The following is a 27,912-nucleotide window of genomic DNA, read 5'->3' on the forward strand; positions in this document are numbered from 1 at the left end:
AGCAGCGGAAAAGTGGAAACGCAACTTGTCCCAATTTTCAAACTGCTCGAACACGTCGCGCGTATAATTAAAAAGAGAAAGTCGAAGAGCGGCTCGAGTGCTCGGCAAACTATTCATTCTCCGATTTCTCTTTCCGCGGTTATTTCTCATCCCCTCGACCCGTCGAAATCTCACCCGTCGCGGATCAACGGGATCGATCCCCGCCTCGATGTATCCTCCGAATGCATTCTCGAGCGCCCTCGTGGTCCTTCGAATCCCTTATGCATTCGTGCCTTTCGGGAATATGGAGAATCGAGCGACCGGAGAAGAAAACTTCGCCGCGCGTTCACAGGAAATCTTACCTCGAAGAAAATTCATCCGATCTCGCCGGGATCGAAAAAATGCTAATCCCACGGATTTGGAATTCTATCGGTGTACAGGTACCGGTAATTAAGTCGACGGAAGAAATCGTCGAGCAGCGTGCGGAGAAAAATTCGCGAATTTCGAACGATTTTCGTTTCGACGGGAAACGGGATCCTAAATGCTGATCCGGCAGAAGGATAAATCGGCGTGAAATTAATTGTTATTGGACTGTCGATCGATCGGAGACTGATTTTAACAGAATCTGTCGGATGCAAAGTGGAAATTGCCCGCGTCAACTGCAAGAAACATGAATTGGTAGAAAATGTCTTTCCACGTCTTTCCGTTAATAATTGTAATTAGGTGAAACGTGGAACAGTGAAGGTACTAAAAACGTTGCTATGTCAATTACAACTTAAAAAAATAATTTAAGAGAAACAAGATTACACTTGGCTCGTACGATTTGCAATTGATACAGACAATTTTTATTCTCGCATAAAGATCCGCGGTCTAATCGTAACACTTGTCTGCATTCTGACAAAATACGAGAAAATCGAAAACAGTGAAATAGCGACAAAAAAATGCGAAACCATCAATATACTATATTCGAACGATTAAAATCATTAACGGAAGAAATGAAGCTCTATGCATCGTGTATGCACCTTGCAAGCGAGGCAGATTTTTATTCTGCGTAGAGATCCGCGTTCTAATGACTGCACGGGAGTGTCGAGGTGCAACGGAACTAAATAAACATGCGAGGGGGGATACGCGGGGGATAATGTCGGACATAAATAAAAGGTAAACCCGTGAGCTCGTTAGAGGACCGACTGGCGACTCTCGGTCGCCACCGATGTTAGCGCGTCGCGTCGGCCCGATTGACGCGTAAGAGGCAATAAAAACAATTACCGCGGTTGAAGTATCGAGCGACCAGTTCCCGGCAGCGAAAACAGTTTCGAGTGCAAATGGTTCAACCCGATAGCCCCTAAATGCCAGGTTAGCGGAAACTATGCTCGCCGCTAAATGTTTTGACTGACTCGCGATCGGCGCGGCGAGCCGCGCGGGAGGGCGCGGCTCTCAACGACCGATTCCGCCGTCAGCTATCTTTACGAACGAGCGGATAAGTTTCTTCGAACGACGCGGAAACGACTTGTCCCGGTTATTCGAGAGTGATCCAGCGCGACGCGAGGATTCGCTTCTTACCAAAAACGCCAATAAAACTCATTTGTCTTGCTTTCTTGCCGCTCCGGCTCGCTGCCGCTTCTCGTGGAACATTCGTTCTGTTAATGCGACTTTAGTTGCTTTCCGAAGAGTAAATGTGCCGGAGGAGCAGCAAGAAGATCGCAGATAGGATAGCGGGCCGGTCGAATGACGTACAGGCGATTATCTTGAAAATTTAATTACCGAACTCGGGCCGCGAGCGTTTTATTTCAAGCTTCGCAAACGGTTTCCGTGTTTTCGTTCGTTCGTTCTCTCGCGTTTTCTGTGTTTCGGGGGGGCTTTCTATGTGTGCGGTCACGTGACTAATAATCGGACTGCGAATTTTATGCATTCAGGAGAGAAACGAACGGGTCTGATACGAAACTGATATGACGTTAAACGGATTTAACGATGTTCTTACGTTATCTTCAATTAATCGCGATCGTTGAAAGAGAAAACATGTTTTCATCTGTGAGATCATAATTTCAATTGTTTCAATCGTATGGAATATGTACAATTAACTTGGATAATCTTCGTTCGCGCAGAGATTCGCAGTCCACTAATAGTTAATGAGCGAGAGAAAGTGACCGCGCGAGGGGAATAATTGTTTGCCGCTGGAAGAGACACAGAGGATTACCAGGGATGCGAAGATCGGCTGAAACTGTTTTAAAGAGTACTCAACCTGTAACCAACGGACCTGGGAACCGCGAACAATGTGTGTCTGCGGCTACGGGTACGAATATACTGCAACATTTTTCGCTGTTATCGCAGCGATGAAAACGCGATACATAAAAATGAAATATCATAAATGGGCTGCGGATCTTTATGCAAAATAAAAAATATCCAAATTAATATAATTATAATAATTAAATAGTTGTAAGAAATATAAAAATTCTAAAATATACATAACAATCGTAACGAGTTGAGAATACGGTAACAATAGCCTTAAATCCTTGACCAAGCACGAAGATTGGTCATTTTTTAAATCCTTACTAGTTTCAATCTCCACCTTCGATGACTATTGTCCTTTATTTATCTACTGTTTACTCGATCCACGCTATATCTAGGCAATAGATATCCTAATTCGAAGACAAAGGTACGGGTCAAAATCGACCCATCTTCGCAATCGGTCCTCTTCGTTTACCTCTTCGCTGACTATTCATACAAGACTCTCACTTTTCATGAAAAATCGAAGCACATCGCGACTGATAAACAAGAGCACGGGTCAAGACCGACCCGGGATCTCTCCATCGACCCTCTCCGAAGCCGCTCGGAACCATCGCCTCTAATTTATTCGCCGTTCACCGGTTCCAATAAAAGATCCTGAATTTCTCGGCGAGATCCGACCACGTCTCAATTCGCGAGACAAAGAACTCCGGGTCATGGTTGACCCGTGTTCACGGTCCGCTGCTCGCAGCCCCTCCCGGCAACCCTTTGGCCGCGTCGGACGTGCAATTTCGAGCATTACGACGGCGTCTAATACAATCCACGCCGTTTCTCGGCCGGCTTTTGTGTCCGCATTTATATTGCTCCTTTTGTAGAACGGGGAAGACGGTCGCCGGCGCGCGGGGCCGAGAGAGCGAAGAAGACCGGCCCGAGGAAAAGGAGAACAAGCCCCGGCCCCGTCCTCTCATTTCGCATCAATACCTCCCTCGTCGGCGATCCCATTCAGTTCGGTCCGCTCGCAGATAGCGCGCCGAGTGAGAACGCTCGTTTATACGCCGTACAAAGGAATGAACGCATCCCCATTAGCATGCGCGCACATCGCCCCCGCTTATTTGCGCCGGACGAGTCACGCGTCCTCCCCCGCGCTCGGCCCCTTTTGCCACCGCCGTTCAGCGCCGCGTTCATTTACATTAAACTTCCATCGCTCACACGAGCGATGATCTCCGACCCGGAAATTCAAAAAATCCTGAAACTTTCGGTTACGTGGAGCATACGTTAAATATCGGCTAAACTTCGTTTCACGGGACGCGGAATTTTTCTGCTGTTTGCCGCACATTCCTGCAGATTTCTACGCGAAAACTCCGCAAACCCAATGGCATCCGAATGGCTTTTCCACCTTCGTGAACTAACAATATGCACGGACTAATTACCTGTCAACAGACGCTGAAAATTCCTCGACTTCGGGCGCGTGTAACTCTCGAATCAATGAATTCCTAGATTTGAGATTTAAATTTTCGGAGTTTTCTCAGCAAAAACTACGAGAATGTATCATAAAAAGTTAGAAAGTTTGTGTCCCCTAAAACGAAATTTAAGCTGAATACGTATCACGCGATCCTTTTGTCTTGCGCAAGTTCACTTTAAGGGCAGGAAATTCACGCCCAAATATTAGGCTGTTTCCTTTATTCCTTATAACTCGCAAACCGTATAGAATGAAAAAAGAGTCTTCGAACAAAAATTATTATTATTTTTTCGTCCACATCTATCATACGGCATACGATTTCCTAATAGTTTAAACAATTGGAAAAGGTGCTAAGCGTATAATCGATGTTTCTTTTCAATTTTTAATTTGTCACGCTCGATCTTATTGGGTTGGCAACTAAGTAATTGCCGATTTGTTCAATGAAATACAAAATTTTTTTTTACTTGGAATGAAGTTTAATCTGTAATGTATTTCCCATTTTGTTCGATGACCTTTTGCAATCTCTCTGACAACTTGAAAATTCCACGCTCGTAGAAAGTCTGATCCTTTTCGGCCAAAAACTGAGTTAAGTGAGATTTTACAGCGTCATTATCATTAAAAGTTTTACCACGAAGGGAGTTGTCCAGGGATCGAAATAAGTGGTAATCCGATGGCGCGAGATCAGGGCTATATGGTGGATGTAACATCAATTCCCAAGCAATATCCATCAATTTTTGCCGAGTGGACAAAGACGTGTGCGGCCTAGCATTGTCCTGCTGGAAAATGACACCTTTACGATCGACCAATTCTGGTCGCTTTTCCTTGACCGCTGCATTCAATTTGTCCAGTTGCTAACATTCACGGATAATAAAAAATAACATAATAATAATAATAATAATAATTTTATAATATAACATTTACGGATATCATAAAAATGGGAGTGAGAGACGTCTATAACTGAAATCGGCAATTACTTAGTTGCCAACCCAATAATTCGCAGTTGGCACGAATGGCATGAATAATGTTTTTTTCCCTTTAACACCGATAATTTAAATTATAATTAAATATAATTTAAAGCCGTATTGCTAAACTGTACACGTCGTTAGCCATAGTACTCTTCCATTTTATCGTATTAATCGCAAGTTTTATGAGCAGCACTGTCCTTTCACCGTTTAATTGCAAACGATGAGTCGAACCGTCGAATTTCACCGCCGTTGATAAGAGACCGATGGAAAAAGGTAGCACTAAAAATCATGCTTGTTCCGTGATAAATCTGCGGATGCCGACCGTTGTTTCTTTCCGCATCGACTGATGTCGATGAAATGTTCAGTACGTGCGGAACCGGCGCGGCGCCTTTCCGCGGCAGGATTTACGGGACGGCCGGGCTCGTTGCGCAGGAAATTTGCGGCCGAGCAGACGCGAGAGGCAGGGGCAACAAAAGAAATTAGAATGCTAAATAATTGACACGCGGTACGCTTACAAATCCGTTAATACGACACGGACGCATAAATGAATAGTAACCAGATGTTACGTCGCGCACGTGCAGCCCCGCGCTATTTTTCACGTGTCCGTCGTCGTGCGTTCCCATTTTCCGGGCGTATTTATTTTTCGATTGTTGTCGGTAGCCGGACAATAATTATTCATCGGCGCGGCCGGGCACGCCGCGCGCTCTGTGCACAGCGTTACATTTTTCCGAGATGTTCGCGCTGCTTGTATGTATGTATGTTTGCTTGTTTGTTTGTTTTTTTTGTTTATTATCCCCGGGACAAGGAAAAAAGAGAGCGGAGAGAAAGGATAACGACGGCGCACGGCATTAACCGATGAATTAATTCGCGGTGCAGCAGCGCCGGGAAATTCGATGAAAATGTTTGGACGATAAATTTCGTGCACGCGTTCTCCCGCGCGGAACCGTCGGCCAAGCCTCGCCGAAACCGTTTTTGATTAAGATAGAGCAAATTAACGGGCGAGAGCGGACCGGCACATACATTAACGCGTTAATGAGAAGATCGGGCCGCGGCCGGAAATTCGATAGATGTTTTTCGAGCATATATGCGGGAAAAATTTATGGATTGACTCTCTGGTAATTTCAAGTAATGATATTTGAATTAATCCGGCGCGAATGTTTGAGCTTCCGAGCGGCTTGCAGCTTCCATTATTAATCCACTTTGATGTGTACTTTAATTACTTATCCGCGGGAAAGTCGGTGACGGGACCCGTGATTGTTGGAAATCGGAGCTCACCAGCAACAGAAGCAAAGGTCGGACATTGACATATATTAGGCTATCTCCAGGAGACATCGATCGTTTATGCGTTTATGGTTTTTGTGATATTTATTTTATTAACCCTTCGACTACCAACCCTTCACCTAAAGGCGCTTAGAAATTTTGCGCTCGTGACACCGTGGGCGCCTAAAGGCGCTTATCCTATTTCAGTCGCTTGACACTGCGGGCGCTTAAAGGCGCTCCTCGACGCAGTTTGGCCTTCTGACGCGGATGACGCCTATAGGCGGCCTGAAAATTTTATCGATAATTATTCCGACAGTCGGACGAAAGTGAATGCTAATTGCGTAATTACATATTCCGTTAGTAATGCAAGAAATGTGATGTTGAATTATGCATTTATCCATCTTTCCAATTATACCGCACTTTGCTAGATTAGTGGATATCTTGCGAAAAAAAGCTCAACGTTAATGTTAAATTTTTATTTAATATTAAATATATTAACAATTCGGCGCGGAATACAAAGAAATCAATAATATTGTTTCAACCTAGTGAAATTCAGTTTTTCGATGATTGAAATATAGTTCCTCTCTGTCGTAGTCAAAGGGTTGTAACAAAGTCTGCCCGAGAGCAATGGTTGTACATATGTACAAGATTAGAACAAAAGGTATTATATTTTGTTGCTGCGAATCTACCAGAAGGGTCAAAAGTAAGGGTTCGAACGCGGAGCCGGGCGGATCGATTCCGAGGTGATCGCTGTCCGAATTTATTCATCCGATAGAAGTTTCGCTAGCCGGTGGTCGGTTTCGAAAAATAAAAGAAAAAACGCAGCCGGAGCGATCGGAAAAATTATACGAAGTAGCTTTGACGAGCGGCCGATGCACAGTGGCGCGACAGAAATCCGTTTAAACGGCGGGCTCCGCCGATTAAGGGTCACTTTTAATCTGAAATTCGAATCAGCACCTGTACACCTGAAATCACACACGATTCACCGCGGGCCGCGCCTTGCAAAAAGCGTGTCCCCCCTAACCACCACCACCCCTCCCCGCATGTTTATGTATACGAAACGGTTAATTCATTTGCATAGGTAACAGCGGAGGTTACACGGGACGCGTTCCCTTTCGGAATTACCGGGAGCACGCACGTGCAAACGCCATATGCTCGGCGTAAAAAAGAAAAATTAAACGTTACCCGCCATTTAATAAAAGCCCGGAGAAGGATTTAATTATTCCTCGGCTATACGAGCAACAATGGAACGAGCGAACGTGCCCGTTCATGCATTTCGTGGCTCGCGCGAACCGTGAACCCATCGAATCGCCTCCCCGATATTGCAATATTATTGTCCGTAACGAATGAAACCTTCGAAATTGATAACAGTAGATTTTTCTTAACCGCTCGGTAGCGAAGTCGATTCGATTTTATACCGTTTGACGCGACCGGAAAGATTGCGACCTCCGACGAAATATAGTGCTATTAGAAAATTTTCCGATTTTCAAATCGGAACGAGATCCTGCGAGACTTCATTGTTCATTCTAAATTGATCTTCGAGTAAATTCGAAGCGGCATTGTTTCCAAATTTCTCGAAGATCATGCGTGAAAATTGTTCGCAAAAAGGTTAACGAAAATATCGGTACATCTGGTTAAACTTATAGACGCTTATTGTTATTATGAAAATGTGAAATTTATATAGGTGTGCAGTTTGTTGAAGTTACTTTTTGTCTGACGAATAGAAAAATCTTTATATAAGATTATGTACCATATATGAGCGTTAAATAAAATCAGAAAATCTTCGTAAAAATCTTTATAAAATCTTCATACTAAATCTTTTCAAAAATCTCTATAAGATCTTTATACCTAATGTTTACAAAAATCTTTATGAAATATTTATATCTCAGTTACTGTTTGTAATATATAATAGTTTATAAAGTCTTCGTTTTTTAAAATTAACCGAAAATCCAATTTATTTGGATTTTGTGGACTTTTAAATATAGCAGCCGCTCTCCAATAACGAAATTTATTCTAGCGTTAAATATTAACAATTTCCGGCTAGTTTATAAATATCCTGAAAATGTTCCGTTCCCGATGGAAGTTTCCCGGAAGAAGAGGAATATTGTCGATTTCCGAGGTGAATCTAATTTCCCACAATAATTATGCAAATGAGTGGACGAAACGTGCCGTTTCGTTTTAGCGAATACGGCCGACCAATGAACGGTAGGTGCATTAATTGCGACCGTTATACAGAGCTATGCCCAGAAAACTGGCGAAACTGGCTCCTCAGGATGAAAGCACCGCGGTATTATGTTCGTATGATCCTAATAAAAATTGATATTCGCGTTACTTCAGCGGAAACTGAATTGAGAATGATCATTCGCGTTCATAACGACGTTTTTATAACAATTCGTCTACGGACTATTTTCAGTAATCAAATATGATAAAATTCAAACTAATTGACGAAAATCAAGACCGCGTTAATTTTCATAAAAGACACATTTATTTTGCCACAGTAAAGTATACTACTGTGTAGAAGACTGAATTTTAAACATGATTATAGAGAACGAAAATGAGGTTCACAAAAATGGCAACCGTGAACTGCGATCGTGCACTGCAAATGTAAATAAATGTAACAATGAAATTCGTAACATCGCGTTGTTCTGCGTCGTTGTTTATATTGCACTTTATAATGCAATTAACTCGAAGTTAATTAACCCACCGTTGTCACATTTCCCGTGCGAAACATGTTGTATGTCATACTGGGTCAGCCAGACCCAGTTTCGTTTTCAAACAATTGTCACTCGAAAACTGGCAATGCCATCGGGACTGAAAAATTTGAGAACGTAATTTGAACATTCGAGAACATCGTTTTCTTTGTTAGAACTCGATGCCTCGTTTCCAAGAGCGTTGAATTAATTGTTAATGTCATTCTTCTCACGACAGCATCGCTTTTTCGAAAAATGAATACGGGGACATTTTGATCCAGCGTGACAGCAGATGGTTAAAAAGCCGTACAATGCAATTGGACGTGTTAATGACTGAACCAAGCATTGCTGCTTTTTGTATTTGTTGCATTCCTTCGAACAATTGTAACTCGAGGGTGGATTCTCGTATGACAGCTGCAAAATGAAGCAATCGTTACAAGTAAATTCTCCCCAATTGTCCCTGAGCTTGTACACAAAAATAGACAATTTCGGAAGAGGTGATACGATTATTTGAGTCTTGCGGCTCGTTTTCATAGTTCTTGACAATCGGAATCCAAAAATTTTGGTTTACAAGCCGAAGGACAATTGAGGAGAACTAATTAACTTACTATAAAGATCCCGCGAAAATCATCGAGAATTTAAAGTCCTCGACGTTCGAAGCCCTTATTATCACAGCGAGCGATCAACGAGCATTCCCACCGACTCGAATTACGGGAGCACACACTTTCGAGGCCGCGTATACATAATTTACAAAAGAAAAAGGAGCCGAGGACAGATTTTTTTCCAGCCTGTTGCACCGGCTGAATCCCTTAATTCGCTGTATAACATTACGCTGACGAACGGATCCATTGTGCATCTGAAATGGATCTCGCATGATACCGGGGCCGTTCGTGAAAAGCGAAAGAAACGTCTCGGAATAACTCGGAGCTAACAAGGAGGGGCCGGCTACGCGGGAATTTATCTGAAATAATTAGATTCTTCATTAGCCGTGCGCGCCGGTGTCTTCGATGCCCGACAAGAAAAGCTACCATTTCAGGCGACGTATCTGAGGGCAGCCATCGCACGCAACCATGAACGACAGCCGACGCGACAACGACGGAGAAAGAAGGCGAAGAAGAAGAAGAAGAACCGGCATAAGAAGGATAAAAAAGAAACGGAGAGGACGGGGTGAATATGGAGATTCGAGTTATTTGTTTCCCCGTTCGCGGCTGCGGAACAATCGAACGGTTCACACGAGCCGCGAGCCCCGGGCCTCGAGCGCTGAATGCGTGTGAGAAGAATCGCAATTAAAGGCGTTGAAACGCGGTTAGCCGTCGACCTGTCGGCTAGGATCTCGAAACCGCGACGCCGAGAAAGGAAACGACCAACCCCGCATCCGGCCCGACGTCAATGGCCGGGGGCCTGGCTCATAATGCCCTTTGATGATTCGCGAAGGGCAGACCGCGTCAACCGGCTCGATTTATTCGCGTCGCCATAATTAAGCGCCAACACGCGTGGCCACCGGTCGCTTGTTCTCGCCGTTCATTTGTCGAACACCCTTTGCTCACCTTGCACCGTGACATGTTGCATCGTGGCGGTTTCGATACGATGTTTATGACCGTTCGCTGCTTTATTAGCACGCTGTGCGCGGGTGAGGTATTATTACCTTTTTAACCCTAGAAAGATAACCATATGACAACGTACGTAAAAGATAACCATACGCTTCAGAGGCGCATGCTTTTCTAAGGCGTCAATTTTATACTAACAATGGATATTTATTTAAGTTAATCTAGTCATTTTAAAGGTTTGGCATTATTGTAAAAATAAAATGCATTTATATTATATTTTTTTATATTTTAAGTAATTCTAAACTTAAATCACTAGACCTCTATGAAAAATTAACAAAAATCAACAGTCTTCGCAGGCGCCTCTGCGACGTAGGTTATCTTTCTCGGGTTAAAGAAGTCAGCTTTTTTTTAAGCCTTAGGTTTATTAAGTTATATTAATTTTATATGTATTATATATTATAACTGATTTTTTATATTATAATATTAAGGTTGCGAAAGACAAAATTATTTGGCATCGTTTGGCTTCGTTTGGCATTGTTCGACATCCTTTGGTATTGTTTAACATTGTTCACTGCGATTGAACTCCGTTTTCAAGCGTTTTTTGACAATGCAGTGTAGATCGATTTTATTACAGAGCTTTTTGCAGCGTACAAAGGCGCGTCAAGAATTTATGAATTTATTTTACTTCATTTCAGTTTTTATTGCTTTAATTTATTCCGCTGCGAACGAAGGCGCTTTATTATTATTGGTTATTCGTTCAACAAGTTGTCCGGCACAATGTGAATATCATGAATAGACCGTGGATTTTTCATGAATTTGCAACGTACGTGAATTTGCAATCATTTGAAAGCGTAAAGCTGATTGAAAATTTACGTGTTTTAATTTTATAGTGTCTGAATTTGAAATGTTCACCGAATCGTTTGTTCGTAAATATTGTAAAATGTTCGGTCTCTTCCTGTCCGTGCTTCAGTTCGATGTTTATTTGAAATATATGCGACACGACGATTGATGCAGAATCGCTGGAATTAGTTAATAAATCGTGAAACTTGATAATCAGCGAATAAACATTTCCATGTTCGTCGAGGATGGAAAGGATCGATCTTCAATTCGTGAATTTTATATTATGCGATATACGCTATAAACTATTACTGATTATTAGAGAGAAAGTGTGTTTACCATCAAACAAAATATTGTTATTACGAAATAAAATACAGTTATTACGAAACAAAATATAATTACTACGAGACGAAGTGTAATTCCAGAATCGAGCAACGAGCGATAAAAGCAACAATTAAGAAAACAAAGTCACGAATGATCCATCGACAAATTGGACGTGAAAAATTCGTTTCGAAACACGATACGAAAGGAAGAGCGACGAACAAAGCAGATATTTCCAATAAACCAGCGATAGAGTAAACGGAGAAAAATCGTGATTGGACATTTCGTCCGTGAAACGCGCGGTTGCATTTAAATCTCATAAACTAGTTGAAAATTTTAATAATTTCAAGGGGCTTTCGACGAGATGATCTCGGTCTTTTGAATTCAGGTCCGGCTTTAATTGAAATACCGTTGCCGGTGTATTGCGCGGTCGGTTTCGCAGGCAACGGCGGAGATTCGTCGCGAAGAATCGGCCTCTCGGACCCGTTTCAAATGTATCCACTAAATTTTCACGACGGCGACGACGACGACGTCGACGATGACGACAGTGGCCGGGCAATTGAGAGCGAGCCGCCGGGAACGCGTTAAAAGAAGCGGCTCGAAAACCTTTACAGAGTTCCTTTCGCGGACGTTTCTCCCTCTCTCCGTCTCTCTTTCTCCCGTTTCCTTGCTCTCTCGGCCGACGATCTTTTCTAAAGAACCGCAAAGAATGAAACATCTGTCGGCGGGATCATTAAGACGCCGATGCCGAAAAGAAGCGCGGCGAAAGTGGCAATTTCGTCGTCTCTTAATAAGAAAGCAAATGTCCCGCGATTACGCGCGATGGAATTCTCGCCGGTCCTAGGGCCGCGGATTCGTGAGTGGCAATAAAGCGTTCAACGAGTCAAACCGCGCGCGCCGCAATTTATCTTAAACCGTTTCCGTGGCACCGTTGAAAGAGAAAACGAGTTTCTAATTGGCTCTCGCCAGCCGCAAATTAGCGACATCGTGACATCGTTTCGCGCTCTATCTTTCGACCATCGTTCTTTCTTCTCCTTCTTTCTCTCTCTCTCTCTCTCTCTCTCTCCGCCGCCGTCGTCGGGCACCGTTCCGCGGGCATTATGGTTTTCGCGGAACCGTAGAAACCGCTTTAAACATTCACGGAACAATCCCGTCTGCAACAATGGGCTGCCTTTTCCAACTCCTCGCCCGTAGGGAATCTACCCGCGCCGCGGTTTCAAATTGTGCTCAAAAATATCCCCCCCCCCCCGCTTCCCTTTCTTCTGTTTGAGTTCTCTCTGTATTTTCCTTTTTATTTTCTTTCTTTTTTTTTCTGTCGACGCGGCCCGTTGCACATAGACAGAAAGAAAGTTTCGAGTGATTTAAACGAACTTTTGTCCGGCACTTCCGCTATTTTTCCTGCGTCCCGTTCATTCCCGCGCCATTCGAAGTTTACCGACCCCATTGTTAAGCTACAAGTTCGAGCGAGACTGGTCGCGCCGAGATTTCCTTCTGCCTCCGGTTTCAACTTCGAAACTGTTCCGCCGCGTGCGAGACTGCATACGTCTTTATTGTTACCGTCAGGTGCGACGCGTGTTACGCGAATCGAAAATGCCGTTCGCACGGTTTACCGGCTCTTTTGCAAATTATACCGATGCTGTCGGCGTGCTAACGTTTTTACGACCGCGTGGACGCGAACTGCATCGATAGACGTCTCTTTCGAGGACGGAGTTTCTTGGTTGCCCGGTTCAGTGTACCGCGAACGGTTTACCGACCATTCTCGAAGTTGCGTTGACGAGTACGGGATCATTGGCGACGCGGAATAATTCGCTGGAGCTACTACTTTTGGATCCGTTACATTCGAAAATCATTTCGAAGTTATTCTTAATATAAATTGATATATTTATATTATATTTCTATTGTAATATAAATATAGTATAAATATGATATAAATATAAATATAATAGAAATATAATATAATTAGAAATATAATAGAAATATAATAGAAATATAATAGAAATATAATAGAAATAGAAATATAATAGAAATATAATATAATTAGAAATATAATAGAAATAGAAATATAATAGAAATATAATATAATTAGAAATATAATTAGAAATATAATAGAAATATAATATAATTAGAAATATAATAGAAATAGAAATATAATAGAAATATAATTAGAAATATAATAGAGATATAATATAATTAGAAATATAATAGAAATATAACATAAATATATCAATTCTAGACTCGTTGCATCAATGACAGAACTGAAAAATAATATAAAAATAAAGCAATATTAAAAATGATAATATAACAATATTTTTGAATATTTCTAATGCGTCCATTATTTTGAACCCCATAAAACATACTCGAAAAAAGTCACTGCTTCAATTGAGAACAATCCACTGTACCAATCTACTGTGAAAAATAAGAATCGTCCGGATCAATCGTAAAACGTTAAACAAAAATATGTCACTTGTTTTATTAATCCCAACAAGTCAATAATAATATGACAACATTCAAATTAATTATTCAAAGAATTCACTTTTCAAAGAATGAATTGTCCGGCGTATTAATCGTTCAAAGAATTACCTAAAGAATTAATTGCCCAACGAATTATTCAAAGAATGAACCACCGAACGAATTAGTTGTTCAAAGAATTAATCGTCCAAGGAGTGTACATAAAATTGAGTACGATAAGTCGGAGGGAGAGGATTTCGTGCGTTTTCGGCGCGGCTCCGCCATGTAAATTGTTTCGTTCCGGAACAATGGGGGGGGGGGTTCTGGCTCAGCGAGGAACAAATAAGTCGTCGAACTGAAAATGCCCGGTAAATTTCGAATCGATTCGGCGCGGCAGCGTAACCGGGCCGGGGCAGGGCGTGTGCATTAAAATAAAATACGACGGCAATAATCAGGAGTTCTTTAGGAGTTCGGTCTCAACGGCTGCGAATTGAAAAGAGAAATACGCGCGGCCCGTTTATCAGAAAGGTGCTCGACGAGTTTCCCGCTCGGGCCGAGATATTTCATATGTCGAACGGGGACCGACCGGCGAGCTCGCGTAATGTACTCAAAGCAACGCTGGAATATTTGAACTTTCCTGGAAATTGGATAAAGGATGCGCGTGTAGACCGGTCGACCCTATCGACGCGACCGAGACCGTTCGATTATTTGAATCTCGAAATATTTTTTGGCGGGACGCTGGTCAAACGCGAACAAAAAATTGGACGTTCTCGATAATTATACTTATCGCATAGGAGGCGCTTATCGAAACGAACAGACGCTCGTGTTCGCTTTCAGTTTGTCGAGCGTTTGCGTAAACGGGAACGATTGCTGTTCGATGTCGAAACGTAAGCGGAAAATTTGGTTCGAGATTCTCCGCAATGGAAAAATAGTTGTTAAAACGATTACAAAATTTCATCCCGTATGAAAACGATTAAACGATTGAAAAAATTAAACGATTGAACGATCTCTTGCGTGTCGATGCTGAATGAGAATTGCGAGCACTGTATCGGATCATTGTGTAAATTTTTAAAGCGTTCTTTTATTATCGTCCGCGTTTAAACATTTAAAAGCAGTGTCGCAAAGGGAATTAGCGCGTAATCAATATTGCAGCGTTGTTTGATGCCGAAATGAAAAATCATTTTTATTGTCGTGCCACTCCGTTCAATTGTTTTTAGTTAGTTTTACAGTACATTCGAGCCGAATTCACGAAGAAAGAAGAATTTACAGAGAAATTACAGAGAAAATTAGGGAGAACATTACAGAGGAATAAGAATTTTTACGAAATCAATGAGAAGCAGTCGGCCGTTCAGATTATCATATCGGATTCTTCGTGGAATCATCATGCCTCGCCCTCTTCAGTCAAAAATATTATCTTCGATTAAATTTTCAGGAAAAGTTAACATCGTAATATCGCTTTGAACTCTGTATATCGCTTGAAACACTACGAATTCCCTTTTGAACTTACGTAACGAGCGACTCTGGATTATTAAATAATGACGACGCAAGAAATTGCAGAAGAATGTTCGTGTCAGAGGGATTTTATTTAAAAGTATGCTAACTTGTTAGGACCTTCTGGAGTACTGGTCGTTCGCGATGCTTTCAAAGAGAGTACGACTGTTTTGAAACTCGAGAAGAAGAAAAATTGATCGAGACCTTCGTTATCTGATTTTTTTTATTATCCGAGCACGCTGCGTATTTCCAAGTCGATGTCTATGAAACGCAAATTATTGCGCACAGACTGCGCAAAATAAAAATGTTTGCGCGACATAAAAATGTTGCGCATCGATGGCGAGAATCAAGAACTTCATAGACACTTATATATATATATATATATATATATATATATATATATATATATCTATTTTAAATGATTTTAATAAGTACTAAACAATATGATCAAGTTGTTAAATTCTTATAAATTGTTTCGTGTTTCATCTACTCGTTCGTTGTTACAAGTGCTGACAATCCGCACTCTAACTGTACAAATCAGGGTGGATTCGATTGAACAGCTCGGCGAAGCAATTGTTCTGTTATTTGATCTCGTGTTTCCTTAATTATCTCCGATAATTAATGAGCGTTGTTATATCTACGTTCTATTCAATAATTCTATTGTATAATTCTATTGTACAATACTATAGAACAATTGATATGATTGCAATCGTACTGTAACGATCCATTACAATATAACAAAGTAAATAAATAAGTTAAGAAAACCATTTAAATAATTTATAAAAGAGAAATCAAATGTCACCGACTTTCAAAAATCCAATCGATAAACTGAATCGTTTGCAGAACGATAATGATCTCGATAGCTCGCTGCCCAAGAACAAACAGATTTCGAAACATAAACAACGCTTATACTTTTCTTTCTTATACTTTTTCTACTTTTATACTAAAGCTTCCTTCGCGGTGAAATTTCTGCCTTCAGAAATCGAGTCTACGATCTAATTCTAAAAGTATGACGAACAAATCGTATTCTCTGCCTAATCGAGCCAGATAATGCCAACCGCAACCGTGTCTATTATTCCCAGAACGCCAAGCCGATTCCACTCGAATGATCATTCTTCTTTGCCGTAATCGCCGAGTGGATTCGAAACAATCCCGTCGAACGAGTGGGTACAGTGTCTGGCCGGCGCGGAAAGCGGAGAAAACTTTGGCCATCGCGTCGCGCTTTAAATACGCGGTTATGCGTCCCGAAGACAAAGGGCGGGCCTGGCCGGGCTCCGGGCCCGCGCGGACAAGCGTCGGGACGAGACCGTCAGAGAGGGTGGAAACTGGAACGGCGGAGCGTATGCGTCGAATTATGTGCATCGATTCACCCGAAAATGGGAAAACTTTCGCGGCGGGCGATCGTCTGTGGCGTATCTTGTTGGCCAGCCAAGTTTGCCCGGTCAGAGGTGGTGGAACCGCCCGACAGTGAGGGGGAGGGAGGGGGGCAGAGGGAGACAGAGAGCGAGCGAACGAGAGAGAGAGAGAGAGAGAGAGAGAGAGAGAGAGAGTAAGAAAGTAAGAGAATTAGAGAGCAAGAGCATAATAAAGTAACAGAATTAGAGAGAAAGAGAATAATAGAGTAAGAGCATGATGCAGTAAGAGAATTAGAGAACAAGAGAATAATAGAGTAAGAGAGCAAGCGAGCAAGCTAATTAGATAGCAAGAGAGAGAGAGAGAGAGAGAGAGAGAGAGAGAGAGAGAGGTAACAATATAGTTAGAAGGTAAGAGAATTAAAGAGAGTAACAGAATAGAGCAAAAGAGTAATAGAGCAAGAAAATAAGAGAACTCTAGAGAGCAAGAGAATAATAGAGCAAGGGAGTAAGAGTGTAAACGAGCAAAATAATTAGAGAGTAACAGAAGAGAGAATAGAATAATAGAGCTATAGAGAGTAAGAGAATAACAGAGCAAAAGAATGATAAAGAATGTGTGTGTAAGAAAATTAGAGAGCAGGAGAATAATAGAGCAAGAAAGTAAGAGAGTAAACGAGCAAGATAATTAGAGAGAGTAAAAAAAAGAAGGATAGAATAACAGAGCAAGAGAGTAACAGAATAGAGCAAGAAAGTAAGAGAATTAGAGAGCAAAAGTATAATAGAGCAAGAGAGTAAGAGAGTAAACGAGTAAGATAATTAGAGAGAGAGTAAAAAAGAAGAATAGAATAACAGAGCAAGAGAGTAACAGAATAGAGCAAAAGAGTAATAGAGCAAGAAAGTAAGAGAATTAGAGAGCAAGAGAATAACAGAGCAAGGGAGTAAGAGTGTAAACGAGCAAAATAATTAGAGAGTGACAGAAGAATAGAATAATAGAGCTAGAGAGTAAGAGAATAACACAGCAAAAGAATGAAAAAGAAAGTAAGAGAATTAGAGAGGAAGAGAATAATAGAGCAAGAGATGAAGAGAGTAAACGAGCAAGATAATTAGAGAGTGAAAGAAGAATAGAATAACAGAGCAAGAGAATAACGTAGCAAAAGAATAATAGAGTAAGAAAGTAAGAGAATCAGAGAGCAAGAGAATAATAAAATAAAAGAGTAAGAGAGTAAGAGAATTAGAGAGCATGACAATTAGGGAGCAAAAGAATTAGAGAACAAGGATAAGACAGTGTTACATCTTACTCCACTACTCCTCCCTCATCGCGTATCTCAGTTCCAATTAAATTTCTTCTCCTTCTTCTTTTTCTTCTTCTTCTTATTAATATTATCATTATTATCACTTTACTATCGTCACCGTTCCCATGAATGTCAATCATGCATCGACGGTTCTCTTCAATCAAAACTCGATCGCGATCGGCATTTTCGCGTGTTCCAGCGGCCGCAGGCCTACCAAAACGCGGATTGCTTTCCGCCAAACTACGACCGTCCGTAAACCGTCTAAACCATTCCGAAACTTGTGGCCTACTCGTAGGTTAACTGCCATAAACTTCGTACCAACGGTCTCGTAGCAAGAGCGGGCCAAGCCACCGTCAAAATTACATGTAAATTCTTTGCTCTACCCTAAACAGCGAGTACAATATTTCGTCAATGGGACATTTCCTTCGGAACGAACGCTGCGACGACATGTTGTTAACCAACCTCCAACTTCTGCGCAACCTTCGCCAAATTTGTATCAATTTCGAGTAACAAACGAGCGTCGTCGAATCGCACGTCTCTTCATTTTTCCTCGTCGCGACGATATAATAATATATACAGCAATAAAAAAGATACAGATAATAAATAGATAATAAAGAATAACGTATACAGCAAATCCGGCGCAAAGAGAGATTTAAATCGCGCGCAATTGAAAAGTGCCCTCGAAAATGGGCACCCTTCGCGAAGTTCGTTACGCTCGAAAACGAGCCAACGGCGCAGCAATCGGTCGTCCAGCAGCGCCCTTAAGTCTTGGAAAGTTGTTCGATCGTGGCGAGAACCCTCGGATTTTGGGAACTTCGCCGTCGCGTTGTGGCAACGTAACGGTAAGAGAATAAGAGAGACGGCGGTGGAGAGAGGGAAAGAGGGTGCAGCCGCGGAGGGCGAGCCAGGCCCGATGCCGGAGTTACGTTGGCCGTTACGGTCGTCTGGCGTGCCACGGCACGGAGCTTTACTGCTCGGTTAACTATCTGTCCGTGGGACAGCTTTTGGCACCGAGCACCGCCACGTCGGATGCACGAGTAGACGCCATCAAGTCCTGTCCGGCTTATATTATTTAAATTAAACGGCGAGGCCGGGCCCGGCCCGGGCCGGCCCGCGATTCTTTGCCGGGCTGGACACGCCGGTGGAAGTTCGAGACGCGGCCAGACCGAGCGTTTTATCAAAACCGGACGCGATTTTCGGGGCTCTTTCACCGGGGAAACGTCGAATTACACCAAGTTGCCGCATTGCTGCTACCGCTACAGCCTCTGCTACAGCTCTGCCGGTGATGGTGGTGGTGGTGCTGCTACTACCTCGGGGAGTGAGAATGGTTCGGGCTCCGCGGCCAGTTTTATTGGAAACGTAACGATGATTAACCCGCCGACCTTTGCCCTGGCAGCGACGTTACGGGTTTACGACCTGCGGCTTCTTGCTTAATAAAATACACACTCGTTGCGTTCGCGGAGTTACGTTATAGTTCGCTGTGGGATTCCGTCGGCATGCCGGGTATTGTTCCGGCGGTTGTAAGTAGTGCTGTTTGCTACGAAGAAAGTAATACGGTCTTTTCGGGGCCTTTATGGGGCTTCGTTGGATTGTGGGGAGGTAATTTAATTCTGTGGAGGAATTAGTCCTGGCATTTAAAAGTCTTTCCGGGCTGTCTGCGGATTTCTCTGTTGTTTGGAAAATAGAACGCTACGAGTCCGATCGAATGTGTGCTTTTTTCTGTGCTCTAGACGGTTTTGTTCGGTCGCGGAGCGATCGACAAATTCGTCGAATTCTCGAGCGTACGCGGATTTTGAATTTCTGAATTCTCGCGTGTTCGTTTTGGAAGGATCTATGATCGATTATTAGACGATATGGACGTTGTTCGCGTTGATTTAGTAAGCAGAATTGCATGGTGCAGGAAGATGGTCTATCAAGTATTTTTAACAGACCAATCGACATAGTCGCTGATCCAAGTAAGTATCAATTAATTTTATACAGTTTGTACGATTGTATTTTGGAGCATCTAAGCAATACAAGAGAGATAATTCTATAAAATGTCGATTATAGAATTTAAAATAATAAAAAGATTACAAGAATCTAAGAGTTTCCATTGGGTTGTTCCGAAATTAATTTCGATTCTCCAAATATAGATGGCTCGTAGAAAGCGAAATTATTTTTGCAACAACCAAAAATTTATTTTGCACGAAGATCCGCATTCAAATTATAATGCAGCCTAATTGTTTACAGCTTCTACGTTGAACCACTACATGTCGTCGTGCACAGAAATTCCGTTAGTGTCGCTATCAATATCAATTTGCCTACGAATATAACAATAATTTATCGGCGCACCTAAAATAATAGGAAAATATTTGCAAAATATAATGGCCAGCATTAATTTGACCATAAGTTATAAATTACGTCAAATTCGGCGATTGTTTCGACTTCCGGTGTTCTCGATACGTATTGGCGAATTTTCCCGGGCGGTTTGTATAATAATTTCGAAAACGGTCCGTGTTTCGAACGGTGTTTCAACGAACGATAAATAAACCGCGGCGCGGCGTCGGATTGAAAATATAGACACATATCTTTTGTGGAAAAAAGCCGGAACAAGTTGTTTGTTACGATTCGCCGGTGGCGTCGCGCGTTCCTCGCGAAAATATTAAATCTGTATATTTTATTCGCGCCCGCACAAAGAGCACCGCTCGTTGATCTTTCTCTCCTTTCATCCGCTTACGCGCCTAACGATACCAATCGCAGCATTCCCGCGCAAAGTATACACCTCTCGCTGTTACTTATACCTGAACTACTTCGCCAACAATATTCCGTTTTGATTGCGGTAGCGAAGTTCGGATTCAAACGGAACTTATTGGACACGGGCAACGCAGCGCGACTCGTTACGACGCGCGTTCTGAAACATTGTTCTCGATTTATTTAGTATTTTGTCTCTTCACCTCAAGTCCTTCCTCCTTTCGACACCTTCGCTGCCGCGCTAACAACCTTCGCAATTCAGTCACATCGAAGTATGCACTTTGTTCGATCGAATTAAAATTGAAAGGTTCGGTCGGTTTACGTTTATTTATTTATTTATCAATGCTTTAAAGCGGACGGTTCATTTAGCAATTGCGGATTTCCGTTTTAACCTTGACATAATCTTGAACATGTTCGGTTTACGTTTATATATTTTTTTACGTTTATTTCAATATCCTTACGTTTTACATGTAATAGTAGAGACTATCTTTTCTGAAGGTTTATTTTTATAATATCCTTTGATATCATAACATTTTATTACCGAAAAATTTTTGTTAAGTAGTAATAATAATATGCAAATAGTATAACGATTAAATAATAGAACGTTTGGATACCTGAAAAAATTGATACCTAAAAAAGAAGCTCGGATAAGGGAGGCTTTACTTACATAAAAAAATCCTATAACCAAAGTGTTAAACAGACGAGTCGACATTGTTCGTAATTATTTCGACAAGTATTGTTCCCCTCAAATGTCTGAAATGATTTTTACCTGGCAATACAATCCAATAACAGCAGATTTTAATTAATTCATTAATAATTACTGTAAATATAATAAATATAAACATAATTGCAATCTTCTATCTACAATTAGTGTTCAATCTAATGATGCAAAAATTACGTGTTTACTTATATAAAAAAATTATATACAAAATTATATACAAAAATTACATACTGTAAGAATGAACGTACAATAATAAATCAGACGACATTATTTCAGTGATAAAAATGAATTGGTTATCGAGTGAAACCACAGGGAAGCAAAAGAATTGAACGCGAAGGAGATCAAAATTTAAAACACCTAATATTAGATCGCTGTCAAAAAATTGAGTTCACGCGTTCGCTGCAAGCGTCACACATGCGCGACTACCACGAATCAGTGTTTCACGTGGAGAACGTCAAATGAGTTTCGCGAATATACATTGAGTTATCGCAGAAGTAATTTCGGTCTTTTTGCAAGCAATATATTTGAAAAACCGAAATTGCTTTTTCAACAATCCAAAAATTACTTAAAATCGTGGCACGTAGCACGATGCATTTAGAGAGTTTATAGCTTCTCTTTGACGACATTTTTATTTAAGAATGTTCATTTTCTAACAGTGTTTATAAGATGTATTTAATAAGATAAATACAGCAAATATAATAATATATAATATATATATATATATATATATATATATATATATATATATATATATATATATTATATATTATTATATTTGCTATATATATATATATATATAATATTACGTACGCTAGCGAACGCGTTATCTTATCGATTATTCAGCGTTCACGAAGACTGCGAATGGAACAACCGAAAGGGTAACAACGATTTACAGTCCCCGATTAAAGCATTGTTCGGAATTCCTCCGAAAGTCTCGATTTAACCACACGACAAACCATTGTTCACGCCGCGGTTATCCTCCCGGAATGATAAAATCTCGATATGTATGCTAAAAAGGAAGCATATTTAGACAGCGTCGCTTCGAACATTTCGGTCGCGCGGGTGCCGTCGGAGCTCGCGTCTGTATCAATGTCGAATATCAGCTAGAACCGGTGCTCGATCGAACAGAAAACGAGAAATATTTCCAGTCCGGTGCCGTCGCGCCGGTTAATTCGTATTTCTCCCTTTTTAATTCCGCGAAAGTTTGTTCTTTAAACGAGCCCGGCAACCGGAGGCAAACGAAAACTTTTCGTAGTCGGAGGCTTTTTCAAGAATCCGTCCGGCCCTCTTTGTAACCCCCGTTCCCGCCCCACTCCCGGCCATCGTTCTACCGTCCCCGTCTTTCCTCATCAGATCGATATCCCGGCCCTTGAGCAGCGTGGCCTCGCCGAGACGGAGTTCCATCATTTTCGCGGGTTAATTTTTTATGAGAATTCGGAAGTTTCCGCCGGAAAATTATAGCACGTATTACGCCGGAAATTCTCGGGGAAATTGCTTCCTCCCGGCCTGACCCGAGAGCCGGTCCCTTTCTGCTCGCCCGATCCCCTTCGACAATTCTGTCGAAAGTGTTTTCGATACTGCTCGTTTAACCGGCGCCGACAGGGGGATCTTCGCCGCACCGAAAACCATCTCGAATTTCCGCGCGCGTCATACTTTCCGCGTTGGTCGCCCCGCCGACCCGCGCGCCGCTCGCAACTTATAATTAGGCTCCCGGCAAATTGAAACGCCCGTTTCCGTCGAGTCGGCGCGCGATCGCCGTTTGCCGGCGATTATCTAGCGCTCGAACCAGCGAATGTCCGCGAAATAGGCTGAGAATACAATAGGCGAAGAAAATGGAGTATACAATTTACGGACGTTCGTTTCATTTATTTTTCTACCGCTTTCGATTGCACCAATTTAGGAAAATCGAGGCGATAGCATAGATCAGGGCTCGGAATTATCGGCACGCAACGTAAGGATCGCGAGGGCCACGCCTCCCGACCAACGCGGTCAAGGAAATCGGTTGCGCAAGGAGTGGGATGGGTGACGCATGCGCCGTGAGTCCCGCACAGCGACGTGGCGCGTCCACCGGGCGAGCATTATAATTCCGAACTACGATCTTGAAGGAAGCATTCGCGGTCATACTTGCCGAGGAAAAATTTGTTTCTTCTATAGTTCTAAATTCGTACTTAACAATTGTCGGTTTATACCTGAAACACCCTGAATATTGTTCTATAACAATGTAAAAATTGTATTTATTTAATCTTTATTATTATATTATATTATATATTATAAAATTATATTATATTATATTATATTATATTATATTATATTATATTATATTATATTATATTATATTATATTATATTATATTATATTATATTATATTATATTATATTATATTATATTATATTATATTATATTATATTATATTATATTATATTATATTATATTATATTATATTATATTATATTATATTATATTATATTATATTATATTATATTATATTATATTATATTATATTATATTATATTATATTATATTATATTATATTATATTATAATATATTATATTATATTATAATATATAATCTAATATATCTCATAGTATCAGGAATTGTATAAGAAAAAATTAGAAATCAGTTGTTTTGACTAGTTTGGTACTTCTAATAGAACAATACAGGATGGTACAATTGAGAGAAATTAAGACAAAAATGTAGAATAATATTTGTTCGTTAAAGGCTGCGTTTACGAGAAAAATTAGGTTGAAAGAATAATACTATTGAAAAGGAATAATACTATTAAATAGAATGATCATTGTCGCCTGTCTGACCATGATATACCAATTCTACTTTTCATCGGGCTACAAGCCACGCCAAATCGACGCATCTACAAACTCAGTTTTCTCGAAAACAAAGGCTTAAATGAAAAAATGTTATTCTTTCTTTTCGACTCGGTTTTAAATGTAGAATGTCATCTATTCCAGATGGACCATCAGTTATTTACCATCTAGTAGAACTCCACAATATTCGAACGAACTTAATTATAGCTTAAAGTGTACGCTCTCTTCAGTTTTTATTACTTATGCTGCTCCTTTGTGCACACGAGCATAATCCAGTGAAACGAAACGATCTCTGAACCGGCAAAGAGGACGACGGGATCAGCGTATTATGCTTTAAAAATAATCGTTTAATGAATTTGTGCTCCGGGATACTTTGAATTATCGTATTTCGTTTATGTAATATGCGAGTGCACTTTGCCGTGCATTTACGTTTGAATTTTAATATGGTACAATATAATATTGTACGACGGGAATTTGTAATAAAAGGCAAAGTGAGAGGTGCTGAACGCACGTTCGTAAATTACACTGCTCGAAGAAGTTATGGCATAGAATAATTTTGGGTAAAAATTGGCCAGATTCGACTTACGACAGTTCCGTGAAAAATGATCGTAGGATGATGATCTTTCTCTTAAATTAAAGCTTGAAACCTCTACTTTAAGACACTCTTTCTTGATTTTATGTTTCATGCACCCTCGTCGCTGTAGCCATTTAAATGCGAAGCTATGTTTGTCATATTGAAAATTGCCAAGTTTGACGAAATGCATGGACTTTAAAAAATTTTTCTTGGCGATGCCGCTAACAGCGGTATATAGTTTGATCTTTTCCCTTCAATTCAAGATAAAACAAACGTGGCTGCGATTTTTTCCTGCAAAGTTACAGCTATTTAAAGTAACCCTTGTATTTTTGGCATGTACGGCAATTTTCAAAAACATGGTTTTACATTTAAATGATTACAATGACAGGGATGCGTTCAGTTTAAAATCGAGAAACAGTATCTTATAGTAGAGGTTTCGAGCATTAATTTGAAAGGAAAATGATCATTGTACCATGAGTTTTCGCAGAATCATCGTCAGTCAAAGTTGACAAATTTTGCCGAAATTTTTCTATGCCTACTACAATTTGTTTGAGCAGTGTACATTGTGAAATAAATAAAATGTTACAAATAGAAATCTCAACTTGACTGTCATCTAAATATAAAATCCCATTTTTTATTTGATCAAAACTGCATCCATTTAAAGATTTCGCAAACCTCGTCTGTTCCAACACAAAAGCTGCAGCGTGGAACAACAAAGACACCCAAGACAACGGTTTTTATAAGCGGCGAAGCGCGAGAAAATCGGCGGAAAAATCGCAGTGTTCTCGGCGAGGTTCTCCGACGCGGCCGTTTCTATCAGCGAAGACAAAACCGACGGTATCGCGGATCAAATTTTGTGTCCGTGGCACAAAGCGGGCGCTGCGTTGTCCGGGAAATCAAATTTCTTTTTCATTTTCGAAAAAATCCCGAAGGCGGATCGGCGGTTTCCAGGAGCCGAATCGTCCGCAGTGTCCTCGAACTTTCCGCGAATTTCAAGTCGAGATTGGCCGACGGCCCTCTTCCCCGCCTCGCTCCGACCCAACCTCTGTTCAACCAGCCCGGAAATATGAAACGCGACGCGCCGGGTAACTCATCCAATGTTTCCTCGTTCCTTTTCCCGGAGTCCGGCGAAACCCGGGTATCGATAAAAAATGGCTCGGGGAGTTCGCAAACTTCCGTGGGAAAAAATTAGTCGAGACCAAAGGGCCGTTTTCCTATCAACGCGGCAGCGTTGTGTAGGTTTTCGAGCAACAGAGAACGGAATGTCGAGGCTGGCTGCGATCGACGAGATCGGTTTGATGAACGGGGAGGTGGATGGAGGGAAAGAAGAGAGAGATAGGGTAAGCTTGTTATTTATCGTGCCTTTACGATAATTTAACTTATATGGATAAAAGAACTATTTAATAGGGAAATAAAATAGAAAAATAGAGAAAGAAAAAAATAGGAAAGTACAAAAACAGAAAAGTAGAAATGTAGAAAAATAGAGAAACAGAAGAATAGAAGAGTAGAAGAATAAAAAATAGAAGAATAGAGAAATAGGTAAATAAAAGAATAAAAAAATAGAAATATAGAAAAATGGAGAAATAGAAAAATAGAAAAATAGGAAAAGAAAAAATAGGAAAATAGAAAAACAGAAAAATAGAAAAATTCGAAAATAAAAAAGTAGGAAAGTAGAAAAATAGAAAAATAGAAAAGTACAAAAATAGTGAAATAGAAAATAGAATAATAGAAAAATTCGAAAATAAAAAAATAGGAAAGTAGAAAAATAGAAAAATAAAAAAGTACAAAAATAGTAAAATAGAAAAATAGAAAAATAGAAAAGTACAAAAATAGTAAAATAGAAAATAGAATAATAGAAAAATATTAAAATAGAAGAGAGAATAGAAAAATTCGAAAATAAAAAAATAGGAAAGTGGAAAAATAGAAAAATAGAAGAATAGAAAAGTACAAAATAGTAAAATAGAAAATAGAATAATAGAAAAATAGTAAAATAGAAAAATAGAAAAATGGAAAAGTACAAAAATAGTAAAATAGAAAATAGAATAATAGAAAAATATTAAAATAGAAGAGAGAATAGAAAAATTCGAAAATAAAAAAATAGGAAAGTGGAAAAATAGAAAAATAGAAGAATAGAAAAGTACAAAATAGTAAAATAGAAAATAGAATAATAGAAAAATAGTAAAATAGAAGAATAGAAAAATAATAGAAAAATAGTAAAATAGAGGAATAGAAAAATTAAAAAAAAAAGTGAGCATAAAAGAATAGAAAAACAAAGCAAGAGAAAAGTAGAAAAATAGAAGAATAGTGGAAAGGGAGATAGAAAGAGGCATAAAAGGAGAAATATAAAGAGAGAAATAAAAAGAGAAGAGAGATAGGTCCAGAGAGAGGAACGAGCAAAGAGATTCTTCTGGTAGAAACGACTGCAAAGGTCCTCCGCCGTCTAGTGTCGGTTCGTTAAAGTAACACGAGACGCCACTAGACTTGGTGGTTTCCATGAGAAATCGTCCCCGTAAAGGGCCCCTTCAATTACGCGTTTTCACTTGACGCGGATTAAATATTCGGAATAATGCCGGCCGTTTAGGCTCCCCGAAACTGGCGACGCGCCTCTTCAAACCGGAATACTAAGGCCGTTGATAAATTGCTCGAATTGCATTTGAATAATCGCGATGGCAACGATAGTGCCCGCTGCCTTCGAATACCTTCACCAGCCCATCACTAATACGGTTTAAAACGAATCGGAAGTAACCATTAAAAATTGCGTTTCACGAAAATTCAACACAACGGAGCATTTGATAAAGCGAGCATAAATCAACGGAAAAACTAACGAATCTAGAAAAAACAGCCCGAAAAATACGGTAAAAAAGCGTTAACAGATAACAGCCCCGACCATAAAATTCTAACGAAGCCGAAACGTCGCTTTTGAAAGATATTTCAATCGAACGGGGTCGTCGATTCCCGCAAAAAGTTCTTAATCAGCCCGAAAAGAGGATAGAATAGGAAAACCTCTCACGTTCCCGACGAATTTCGTGGCCGTCCAAAGAAAGTTCGATCGTTTTTTTCTTTGTCAGCCGCCATGGAATTACATTCTGCGGACTAGACCGAAGAAAAACAGCCGCCTTCCGGCCGAAGATTTAATTACTGTCTGGCTGCCGATTCGTCCCGACGGAACCAGAACGAGACGTGATTTGCATTAATCGTTTGCT

The 27,912-nt window shown here is 40.6% G+C and overlaps 1 protein-coding gene across 3 annotated transcripts in view; it reads right to left on the reverse strand.

Annotated features, from left to right (window-relative positions):
• Positions 1-27,912, reverse strand: part of sns (sticks and stones) — a 717,563-nt gene that overhangs the window by 149,785 nt on the left and 539,866 nt on the right. The window lies entirely within an intron of this gene.

This window comes from Megalopta genalis, chromosome 2 (genome assembly GCF_051020955.1).
Source record: "Megalopta genalis isolate 19385.01 chromosome 2, iyMegGena1_principal, whole genome shotgun sequence".
NCBI classification, from domain to species: Eukaryota; Metazoa; Arthropoda; class Insecta; order Hymenoptera; family Halictidae; genus Megalopta; species Megalopta genalis.